We start from the raw sequence: 12,826 nt of genomic DNA, 5'->3' as shown, positions 1-12,826 counted from the left end.
AGAAGGATGCAGCATCGTTTTTATGGAGCAACACCATTACGCATGTGTAATATTGGGAATGAGGATCTATTTGTGGCACCAAAAAACTAAATATAATCTCATTTATTATGCCACATTTGATTGATTTTTTTTTTGCGTGGTTTTGCCACTTCTGTATGTTCCTTTATGTAGCTTAGTCACAAAACTTATGCAGCTTTTATGTTGGCAGTGACGAACTACGCCAACGACATCTGCATTCAGTGCTCATGTGCACTGTGCTATAAACTCAAAATCGTGGAGCGAGTATTGGCTGTCCAGTCTGTATCATGCACTTGTCAAGCAACAATATGAGATAAACATGAGTTGAAAAGAAGTAGAATAAGAGTAAAATCTCTGCTCCACATGTTTATGTGTTTGTGCAGAGCTCACTGTGATGTACACAGATACACATGCAGGCAAATGCATTGCACAAACACACAACTATGTATAGGCATTCAAAATCTTCAAAGTCAAGTCCAAGAAATGGCTGCAGTATGTTTAAAACAAAACAGTCTTGCTTGTCACAGGCTCCATTGTTGCCTCTTTGGAATAGATTGTTTCCAAAGTAGGTGAGGCTGCACCTCAAGCCTTACATCATAATTTAAAAAAAAAAAGAAAAAGAAAAAGATAAACCAATGTAGCGAGGGATTTATCTGTTTATAAAAAGAATATTGATACTGTATATGATTTTTTTTTTGCATTCTCTTTATGGTGATTATAGATTTTTCAAGAAGCATTTGATACTAGCAATATTCATCATGAATGATTTTACTATTTTTTGCATTCTTCTCATGATGATTTGATATAGATTTTTCAAGAAGCATTGATTGAACACTGTTAGTATTCATTATTTGTTTATCCAGCTGAATTACCACATGTATGGACCGTACCACGTATGCTTTCACTCTGTTCAGGAAAATCATCGTATAGCATTGAAGAATTGTCCCAATTGAAGACCGTGTTTCTTCTTGAGCTGAACTCTGCATCTAAATCACCCTCCATTGTGTTAACTGACTGTACATTTTATGCGCTTGAGTAGGTTGATTGTACCATCATCCTCATCTAGATTTTACAAGGGCTTGATGGTGTAACTGGGTATTCAAGGCATAATTTACCGTTTGCAGATGAAACAAAAACCCAGCATTAGTGCTTTAAAATAGTTCTAAAATGTGAGTTTGGGATAGAAACAACCACTGTAAAAATTTGAATCCGTATAATCAATGTTAAGTGTTGTTAAATCCACAAAATGTGAACAATAGTTATAATACAAATGTTTCCAGACTAAACCATCTACAGTTACAGTTTATTGGGAAAAACACTGATATCACCTTATATCTTGGGCCTTTTTGCGAAAATTTTATATGTAGGATGTTTTGTGATAACAACAGACCTACACATATGCATCAAATGTGATATCTTGAACATTTTTTAAAACACTGCTAACAAAGGTAAACAGGACCTTTAAAGTAATTTGAGGGGTTCCTCTAAGACATCAGATGCAAGGGGCATCAAGAAACCAACTCAGCGAAATGGCCAGGCACAAGTCCAGTGGGATATATAGGGTTCTATGATTGAAAAATAATTGTATGTTTTTGCTAGTGTTGCCGTATATATATGGCAAGTCGGAATTATGCTAGTGTTGCCGTATATATGGCAAGTCGGAATTATGGGTTTGCCTGGTGTTATCAGCTATTTACAATGCCTTTATGTGTTTTGTTATAAAATGGTTATTTTTTGTTCTCCCTCATGAAACTAGAAGCTGTGGGGGGGGGGGGGAGAAGCTGTTATTTTTCACTTGAGAAACTGTGTTATTTGATCACAAAGTATATGGGGAGGGGGGAACCAAGTTGTAATGTTTTACATGTGGAAGGAATGGTTTATACTTAAAGATTTTGTGCCATTGTGCCATATAGGGCTTTCAGGGTACATGTGCAGATGTGTTGTGGGATATTCATTGTTACAAACCATGGGTGCATCATTCATGTATACATGCATGCATCTTGGCCTCAAATAGAAGTATAATGATTTGTAGAGGAAGTTCAAACAATGATTTTACAAGGTCATACACACTTAAAGGGAAGGTAAACCCAAAGAACAATGTGGAGTGAGTGAAAGCAGCAACATTAGTAGAACACATCAGTGAAAGTTTGAGGAAAATCGGACAATCGATGCAAAAGTTATGAATTTTTAAAGTTTTGGTGTTGGAACCGCTGGATGAGGAGACTACTAGAGGATATGACGTATGAGTGGACAACAGTACAAAGAAAATATAAAGGAAATTCAACAAAAATTCACTTTTCTAGAATTATGAAAGAGCAATGGACCAACCGCTTTCAGAAAGCAGGAAGAATAATTGCTACCCTTAACATATGTCAATATCAAGTTGATGGAATTTGTAATTTTCATGAAAAATGGATTTTTGCAGAATTTTCTTTATATTTTCTTGGTATTGTTGTCCACTCATACGTCATAACCTCTAGTAGTCTCCTCATCCAGCAGTTCCAACATCAAAACTTTAAAAATTCATAACTTTTGCATCGATTGTCCGATTTTCCTCAAACTTTCACTGATGTGTTCTACTAATGCTGCTGCTTTCACTCAATCCACATTGCTCTTGGGGTTTACCTTCCCTTTAAATCCCTATCAACTACCCAATTTCCACAAATTTCTGTACAGCCAGGTTTATCTAATGATGAGAGGTGTGTGAAGTAAACGTAATTTAAAAATCAGTGACGGGATAGCAATTATCATATTGGTGCACAAAATGAGGTTGATATTAGTGCCACACCTGGCTTAAAGCACACAGTTACAGTTGAAAATGAAGTGATCACAGTAGAAGATTGCATGTACAGCATGCTGTGGTAAAATGGCTTATTGCTCTTGAATTGTCCCCAAGGGTGCTACGAACCCACATTTATACTAGCTTACCAGTCACAACTAAAACGCACTGTTTTGTGCAGTGCTGTCATCTTGCAGATCACATGTACTGAAGTGCAGATATTGAAATAGCCAGTGGATCTAATAAGATTGTGAATGTTTGTTCAGTATGAATTGTCAACCCTTTACATCAGATTTTAAAGCATCAAGTCATCACACAATTGCAAAGTGCAGGATAAAAACAAATAACAAAAGTAATGTTCTGGTCTGGAAGATTTCAAGCCCATGTGAACGCACCTATTATTAACAATGTGGCCAAGGGGAGGAGAACTGTGTGGTCATGTGAAATATGAACAGGTGAAGCAGAGTGATATTTGAGGTGATAATCTTTGTGAACCCAAACATGCCATTATTTGAGTGAAATTGGTAGAGAGCCCAGCCTTCACCTTGGGTGCATAAGTGAAATTCCCCGCATTGCTGCGCCCCACAGCCCCTCACTAGTGCCTGATGTTAAAAAGCATCCACCATTCCTGTGTCCCAAGTCTCTGCAATGTTACATTATAGCTGTTTTGTTATGTCTACTCTTTTACCATTGATTTTCATTGTAAAACTTCTTCAGTATTCTAATCTCATGCATGTACAGACAGAAAAAAAAGAGAGATCTAGGGCCGTTTTTCGAGATGTGGGGGTACTTACACACATACACACACACACACACACACACACACACACACACACACACACACACACACACACACACACAGAGTGTACATACGTGTACAAACCAGGTGTAATGCTATTAGCAATTGGGGGCAGTAATGCTTAGATACCAAGATGATCAAATCTGTGGTGTGTAGCTTAGTAACTAGATTTTCATTTAGTTTTATTCATTTCATTACTAATCTGACAACTTATTTATCCAGTAGTCATGTATCATCTACGTATCAATATCTACTGTATTTTGTGGTATACCATATGACTGGTATTCTCATTTCATATCGTATAAACCTTTTTTTTTTTTAAATTAATCAATGATTTTAGATGTTGTGAAAGAATAGCTTTAATTCAAGCAGAAATACTCATACATTTATGCTCGAAAAGGATACTTCATCTTAAAGGACAAGTTCACCTTCATAAACATAAGGATTGACAGAATGCAACAATATTAGTAGAACACATCAGTGAAAGTTTGAGGAAAATTGGACAATCGATGCAAAAGTTATGAATTGTTAAAATTTTTGTGTTGGAACCGCTGGATGAGGAGACTACTACAGCTTGTGAGTCATTTGCGTACAACAGTATAAAGAAAATGTATAAGAAAATTCAACATATTTTCACTTTTTTCGCATAATAAAAGAGCATTTGACTTGCCTCTTTCTAAAGGCAGGGGGAATAATATTACCCATAACATTTGTCGGTAACGAGTCAGGGGAATGTGTACTTTTTTCAAAAGATGGAATTTTGTGAAATTCTCTTTATATTTTCCTTATATTGTTGTACGCATGTGACATCGTACACTGCAGTAGTCTTCTCATCCAGCGGTTACTGCACAAAAACTTCAAAAATTCATAACTTTTGAATGGATTGTCTGATTTTCCTCAAACTTTCAATGATGTGTTCTACTAATATTGCTACTTTCTCTCAAACCTTATGTTTATTAAGGTGAACTTGTCCTTTAATATGGGAACTGTTATACAAGAAGACAAAAATGGGGGGGGGGGGAAAGCAAGCAGTACATTTGTACCTCTGAGAATATGAATATGATCTATATCAAATGCCACTTCATTATTTAATAAATACATGCCGTTTACATTGAATGAAAATGTCCCAGGGGGTAATGAAGACGTTTAGGCACAGGTGTGCCGATGTACCAATATGCAAATCCTGCTCACTAGAGAAAATATTGGCAGAGGATACAGTATGTGTGAACAGTTTAGTGTTGTTTTGTTGCATTTTTTTGATGATGGAGGTGCTCATTAAGGTTATGGTTTGCTTCATACACTTTCTTGACAGATTTGCTATAATTCTTTTTCTTTTAATTCTTTGTTGTTTGTCCACTCTTAGTAGTTTAAAGTAATTCCCCTGTTGCTTTGGATTTGTTTTGAGATTTTGTACTTTCTTTCGGCTGCTGCTCCCGGCAGGGTGAACTACTTGAATGACTTACAGGGATTTACTTGCCATTTGACGAATTTGCTGGGACAGAGAGTGAGAAAAGCCAGAGATTTTTTCTTTCTTTCTTTCTTTTTTTGGGTGCATTTTTACATTTTTATAGCAACCTCTGACCCTGCAAAGTTTTTGTTATCATTTCAACCATGCCACCTGGGGGACAGTACCTAGCATTGATTGTTTTTTTCGCTGCTCTCCTGGCATTATTGCATATCATGCAGTATCAAATGTATCTCCCTGGTTGATGATTGGTCTCCTGCACCAGGAGCAGCCTACCTCCCCCAATGGTTTGGCGGAGCCAGGACTGCAGCAGCAGTGCTTATTCAATTTGAAGTTCGCTCGCTTTTTCGTGCTAGGGCTCTGCGAGTGCACGATATTTATTGGGTTAGTCAGAAAGGTCAGCAGCGGAATGAACTGTGCTGATCCACGTTGGCCTGAAGAAGTGTGCTGTGGAGACTGTTTGTTTGCAGAAATGTCAGAATACAGACAAGTGTAAGTGGGCCAGGTCTTTAAAGGCATTTCACCATCTTTTTTTTTCCAAAAAAAAAAAATAATATGTTAAGATTTGAGGGATATAATTATACCGTTACAAGAGCAAGAAAAAAAAATGTAACAGGTCTATAGTCCCTGAACTAATTGAAGTGCATATCGATGTAAACTGTATGTAGTATTGCTAAGCATAATTTTACTGGCTAAATCGGATAAAGGGAGTTTATATACTGGTACTCTCTCACCAATCCACAGATGAGGAAGTTGTCAGATAGAACATCAAATTAAGTTAGTATATTTTTAGCATTTATATGTAGCTGGGTGCAAGGTGTGACGACTGACCATGCTAAATTAATCATGACTCCATTCAAAGATTTGCATGGATTGTTGCCCAAATTTACGCAAATGTGCTTTCTTTGTTGGTGCTTTTTTTTTACGCAGTCAGTCTCTCTCGGGGGAGTTGATTCTTTTAAAGAGGGCTCTACTGTATGTCTTTTGTATGATGTCTCCTTGACAGTGCAGTAGATACATGTATGCGCTGTAACCATCTAAAGCTCAGAGGCTGATTGTGACTCTATGGCGAGTGATAAGAGTTGTTGTTACTTTCACTCTACAAGCCTAGAAGGGGTTAAGGGGGGGGGGGGGGAGGAGGGGACCCAAGATGCCTATAGATTCCGAATAATGCAAAGATGCAGACGCTGTGCATGCACCATGGATTTGATTGGAAAACTGTTTTCCATCAAATGAGGATCGCTGGATTTGGGTTTGGATGGAACATGCCTCGCGCACCAGAAATCATTCCCTCCCCTATGCTGGAAAATCAATGACTGTCAATTTGTGTTCATTTCAACCATGCAAATGGATGATCAATACTGGCCGTAGGCTTCCTTGAAATTTTGTGTTACTTAGAAAAACTTGACCCCCCCCCCCCCCCTTTTCAGTCGATATCCCTTGGGAGGCTGTTTTTATTGATTGTGATTGAACATACACACACGGTTTCAAGAATCTCCTTGTATCATGTTGGAGTTGCCTGTACAATGTGTATGAGTTAATGAGGAGAATGTGGTACCTGCAATTTCTGTGAACAGTTGATAGTATAATTGTGTCATATCAGTTTGTTCGTGGACAGTCTGCTGTCACTTAGCTTAGATTGCAGTTTGCTGTGAAACCAGCAGTACAACAGCTAACTACCATTGGACTGCCTGTAAAATCTCTGGTTGTCTAAGAAAAGCAGTGTTTAGAAGTGCTTTGATCAAGAGGAAACAAAGTTGTCTTTACAATTTCAGACCATTTTGCTCTCTCCATCTTCATTACTGCAGACAAGCACCATAGAGACTGCAACCATATCTCTGGGCATGTCTGAATGACCACGACATGGCCCTCATAGATCTGTTATGAAAGGATTACTTCATGATGCTAATATTTGCCTTTGCCCTAAGCCTCTTACGGAGTTTAAGTATTGAAGTAGTTGTCGTATTTCCCATGCTAGAGTTAAAGTGACAGTTGTGTTGTCCAATTGCCATTGAGGAGTGCTCTATTCAGATATTCAGATATGATTATTTCCTCTTTCTTCCTTCTCAGCCTGTGTGATGTTCTCCTAATTTGATATTAGTGCTCTTGTGCATAATTTCAAGATTTGTGTATGCACTTCCTCTTGAAGAAAAACAAAAATCAATCTGTATTTTATTGTCAAAATACAAAATAGGTGGAGGTTTCATGAAAGGGACATGTACATGTAGGTGTGCAAGAAATATGATTTGGAGATTAAGAAAGTCATCGTAGTGATTGATAGTCTCTCAAGAAGAATACTGTCGATTTTGGAATGATTTTACCCAGATGAACAATTTAAGAAATTTAGATGGTTTTGTATGTACAACTGCCCCCAAAAAAGTTTGTTCAGCTGTATTTTGCATAAAATACTGGGCAATAATTTCAGAAGATACCGAAGTATTTCTTTACATAGTGGTTTGGCAGTAATTGATACGGCTGGTTTCATGCTTTATCAGAGAACATTAGAATTAATTCAATTAGATACAAATTTGGGATTCATTGTATTGGTGGAAATGTCTATCAGCAGCTGCTGATAGCGCCTTCGATTATTGGGTCATGCAGCCATCTAAGGAATTGATCAGAGAAGATGTATACAGAAATTGAGAAGCAGTGCAGAGGAAAGCAGAAGTAGATAGGCTAGGACACCTCAAGCTGTGGACTCGTGCGGTAGGTTGACAATGCCTGGATTTTCTTCATTGCCGCAGCCCCACAGTGGAGTGGGGAGAGCCGCCTAGGAGGGAGAAAGCTGGTATGATTGATTGGCTCTGAAGGTTCGCCAAGGAGCTCATTGTTTGGATGCTGACAAGATGATAATACACAAACAACAGGATACTTCAGTGGGATTCAGGCCTTTGTACTATGCCCTTTCACAGAGGCTTGAATGGAGTTAGGGAGAACAATCAATAGGATCAGGGAAGATCGCTGAAGCGGAGCAACCGCTTTGCCAGAAACAAGTTGATTCGCAGCTTGTCCTGGCAAATGTCCTGTCAACCCCCCTGGAATGGAAAATACACAATATGAATGACAGAGACGATGTGTCTTCCAAGAGATATCTGTCACAGCTCAAACAGGCAGGACTTGAGGCTGCAAGATTGCTTTGATGATATTTGGGCAGTTGGGTCAAGATGAAAATTACTAGGTGGTAAAGAGAGCCTGGGTTAGAAGACTAAACGAAGCATGTACACATACCCTGGAAGTAAGGTAAAGGAGGAGAGGAATCAGTTCTGGCTGATCAAACAAGCTTTGTTTACAAGACAATCTTGTCTCCTGACAGTGCAGCGACTGTTGCCCAGTGGCTACCTGACTACAAATTTTCTCAATTGTTTACAGACCGGTGAGAACTGCTGGGGTGCAGTCTACTACCGTACACACAACCCATGCTTTGGTACTGATAAGGCATCTTTGACTTTTGATGAAAAACTTTCCCTTCCCATTGTTGGAGATACATTGTCAATAGAGAGGTCGACATGCTTGTTTAGGAAGTTACTGCGACTTTTGTGAGAATCATTTGATGCTAGGGGTTGTCTTTTCGTGCACATCTGGTCATGCTGTTACACCTGCAGCTCCGAAAGAATTTGACATTGAGTATGCCATCAGGAACAGCCAAATGAAACTGGCATACATGTGCAAAGGACACATGTCGAAGACAGTCATTTCAGCATCAGGATTAATGCCATACACTCGGTAAATAATATTGATTCTTCTTATTTTTTTTTAATAAACCTGTTTCTCATGTGTTTGCCCATCCATAATCTGATGTTTAGTCAAGCTGCAGTATTGGTGCCGTGACCAGTCCCAATATTCCTTATTTTGAAACCGTGGTATTCATCAGAGTCTGTCCCAACATATGGAGGGCTGATTCTGCAGTGCTTCCATCGTTACTTTAGATAATAATTGTATGTTTGGATGCTCCAGTTATTGTACAGGTGCACGGTTGTACTACATGGCCCTAGTTCTGTGGATGATGACCATTGTATGATGCTGCAGATGACAAGTCTGTTGTCCTCAGGTAGTCCCTTCCTTTCCTTCTTGTAGAATGTCCAAATCTTGATCACCAAGTTGTGGGCATCCTGGATGATGCAGTTTCAATCACCTGGATGTTCTGCATTCATATTTATTTTCTGCTGCCTCAGTTGTTTAATTCCATTATAGTCACAGTTCTTGGATTCCCAGTCATTGTAGCCAGTGGTTTCTGTCTTTCTTTCTTTCTTGTATAACTTTCATTGCTGAGAAGATTAATATTGCTTCTCTTTCTCTTCATCATTCTTTTCATTTTTTCATGTCACATAGTTTTTACAGTTGCAAAAGTTATGAAAACATGCACATGTATGTTTTCAAAACCAATGGTGTGAAATTCAACATGGGCTGCCTCCAGAACATGGTAAATCTTATCACCCGTGCTATCTGCTTGTCAGTGGGGGTAACAGTAATGATCTCTGTTGAAAGTGGGTGCATGCACGCCCCTGTCCAGACTCTGTGTAGGGGATTTTCTGAGCGGGAGAGCCAGAGGGTCACATGGCATTTGTAAACAAGTCACATTATCTTCATCGTAGATCTTTGTCAATGTAGTTTGCCACTATCTAGCAGAATCCAAAGTGTGGAATGATGTGTATGACACAAATCAACATTGGGTCAGTGCCCCAGCCTCTGTTTGCGTCTTATATCTTTGAAGTACTGTCATTCATACAGTAATACCTTTGCCTTGTCAATTTGTTTTGCTTCATTTTGCTGTGTTTTTTTTTAGGGTTAAAACACACATCAAACCTCATAAACAGTGAGTAAAGTCACCCGGGTTTCATTTTTCAGAATACAACATGCACAGAGTACAATAGTTATGGTATGTTACACTCATAGGGCCTACATGATTACATGTGATCACACTCGATGTGTATTGAACCTTTGGCCATATCATTTCTGCTTTCTCACAATGGATTGTGCATGGTGCAAGGGAACAGCTTTTTACTCCAGTGGAATTTAGGTAAACGTAAATCTCTTATTTCAAGCCAATCGGAGAAAACAGACTCTGCCTGAGACACAGCTTGAGAGAGAAGGGCAGAGAAAACATTTCCATTCCAGCCATTCTTTTCAGTATTCATTTTCACATCATCCATTGTCTGTGTGTATAACAGGCGTCAATTGCTCACACTGTTTTAATCTTACAAAATGCTCCGCTGCAGTCAAGCTTGACTGCAACACATTGTTGATGATTTTTCTTTCCTCTGTTGGTCCACTAAAAGGCTTCTCAGCTTTCTGTGCTCTATTTCCAAGGACATCCAAGACATTGCTGAACAGTCCTTGAATATAGTGGAATGCAGAGAAGACTTGAAAAGAGCTTATTATTCTAACATGCTCAGTGTTTAACTGTATCTCCCAAATAGGCACCTACTACGTATTGTACAAAAAATATCCAAAATTGATATGTAACTTGTGATGTAAGAGAAAAAAAAAAAGAATGAGTGACTTTACATAGGGCCTACCCTATTATTAAGTAAGAAAAGTGTGTGCAATAAAAACATCTATGAAAAATTTTAGAAACAAAAACGGCAGAAGATATCAGCTACAACAATTGTCTAGCATATTGGTTGATCTACTTCTCAGAAAATCTCTAGGAGTTCTCCCATCCATTGTAAGATCTGAGCACTGTGGACAGAAGAAATAAGCCACTATTGGGTATTTCTGTCTTTTAGGTTTATCTTCACAATCCATGTATTTAAAGCTAACAAAGGTTTTTGTCCAGGCGCAAATGCATGAGTTTATGTTATGACTGTGTCATGAGCAATGCTTTAGAAGTGGATGCATTTCGACGAAGTTAAATATTTCCATTTTAAGTACACCGACTGGTCAGCTGCCAAAGTCATCTTGCTAGTGGATTTTTGAGAGTTTAGTTGTGTCGTGCCATTCTGCAAAATGACAGCACCTCTTTTCGCTTCTTCATAAGGGAGGAGGGAACACGCATCCATTTATGCAACAATGAACAGGTGAAGTTCAAACCACTCAAACTGAGCCTATTTCCTGCGAGAATGTCACGACGCTTTGTCATCCCCAAACCACCATGAATGAATGGGGAGAATGTGTCCACATGAAAACAAAACATTTCCTGGAAATGCTGTCACCTGTTATAAATGGTCAAAGTCCTCATTTGCAAATCATAGGCAAGTTTACTTTTGTGTTCAAGTTCCTAGAAATTTTTGTCTCTGAGGGCCGAGTTCTATGCATCTATAGGCGTTTTCACATCAGCCCGATGTTTCGAAATAGCGCGCTATTTTCTGACTTGGGAAATTTTCCCGATAGCGAAGTAGCGCGCTATTTGATAATGTGAACACAAATTAACGCGCTAATTGTATCGCTCTGAAAATTTCTCGAGTCCAACTCGGGAAATTTCTGAAATAGCGGGATAGTAGCCCGCTGTTTGATAATGTGAAAACGACTTGAGAAATTAGCGCGATGCATCTATTATGCCTAGCGTTTGTGACCCGATCGATCGACGCAAACTGCACACAAATCACAAGGAATTTTTGAGAGGGCACACACATTACTTATGCTGTTTGTACATACTCAGCTGTCGAATTAGCTCGAAAAAAATGCGGGCAAATTCTCTTCGGGCTGATGTGAATAAGAAATGTAATACCTAGCGCACTAATTCGCAATCGCGAAAAATATCTCGAGCTTGGATTTTTATTGGGCTGATGTGAAAACGCCTTATGAAATAACTAAATGCATTTCCATTCTTGGGATCAAGTTTGCATGTTTTGCATTAGTTGTTGCTTTGTGCCGTGAGCCTCAGGCAAACTTTCTGGTTGTGGTGAACAGCTTATGTTGTATACATACAATGTAGGTATGCATAAAACTTGGAATGTATTCAGCAGACTGGCCTGTTGAGGCTTGCTGGCTGAGAATATATAGTGTAATCGCTGAGATAGAGTGAAAATGGTGATTTGTAGACCATAGATTGTACACAACATTCACTTCCTGTTTAATAGTAGAGTTCGCCCAGCAAGAACATTAGCAAGACTGTTTCATGCGAAGAGGTCTTGCTGTGTGTGTCTAAGGAGAAAATAAATGGAGGAAATGCTGCTCAACCTGTGAGTGCCAAGAGCCATGATTTAGTGGCATAGATGTGCTGTGATGCCAAGTGCTATCTTGGAGTAAACAATGGCAGAGATCTCACTGTACGAAGGAAAAACATGAGGACTGCTACCCCAAACTCCTGTGCATTTTTAAGCTTTTCATTTTGTGTTTTTTCCCCAAGAGCAGTCTCTTAAGGGAGTCTCTGTAATTGCCATGGCCACACTTACCCTACCCATTCCCTTCATAAATGCGCTGCTCATCCTCCCAGTATGATAGGCAACCTACAAGTTTTGTACTTGTAGGCAATGTCAGTTGCATTATGTGTAGGTGTCCTTGGAGGTTTAAAGCTATGCCTAGTATCCAGGCATAACTGAAGAGTTGAAATTTTGCCTTTTGCTTCTGTCAGACCAGACTAACTAGAAGCTATTCATGAAGTATGCATGTTTGCCTCCACATACATTCAGTGTAGTGGTCAGTTGATTGTTATACCATACTGACGTGCTTTCAGTTCTGTGGTCAAAGAAGAATTTGACACTAAAGGAGGAAAATAGGGTTGAAAAAAGCATTCAAAGTTACAGCTTCCAGTGAAAATCCCTGTAGAATTCATTAACTGAATAAGCCTTATGACCATTTGTGAATGTCAGTTTGTCAACAAACG

General features: G+C 38.9%; 1 protein-coding gene across 1 annotated transcript in view; it reads left to right on the top strand.

The window, feature by feature from the left end:
- The window catches only part of LOC139712284 (myocyte-specific enhancer factor 2C-like), a 93,254-nt gene that overhangs the window by 29,189 nt on the left and 51,239 nt on the right, over nucleotides 1-12,826 (top strand).

The sequence above is a fragment of the Diadema antillarum genome, unplaced genomic scaffold (assembly GCF_040938485.1).
Source record: "Diadema antillarum isolate AM-2024a unplaced genomic scaffold, OU_Dant_1.0 seq00001786_RagTag, whole genome shotgun sequence".
Taxonomy (NCBI): Eukaryota; Metazoa; Echinodermata; class Echinoidea; order Diadematoida; family Diadematidae; genus Diadema; species Diadema antillarum.
Note: the sequence above shows the minus strand (reverse complement) of the source record. Positions and strands in the feature narration are given on the sequence as shown.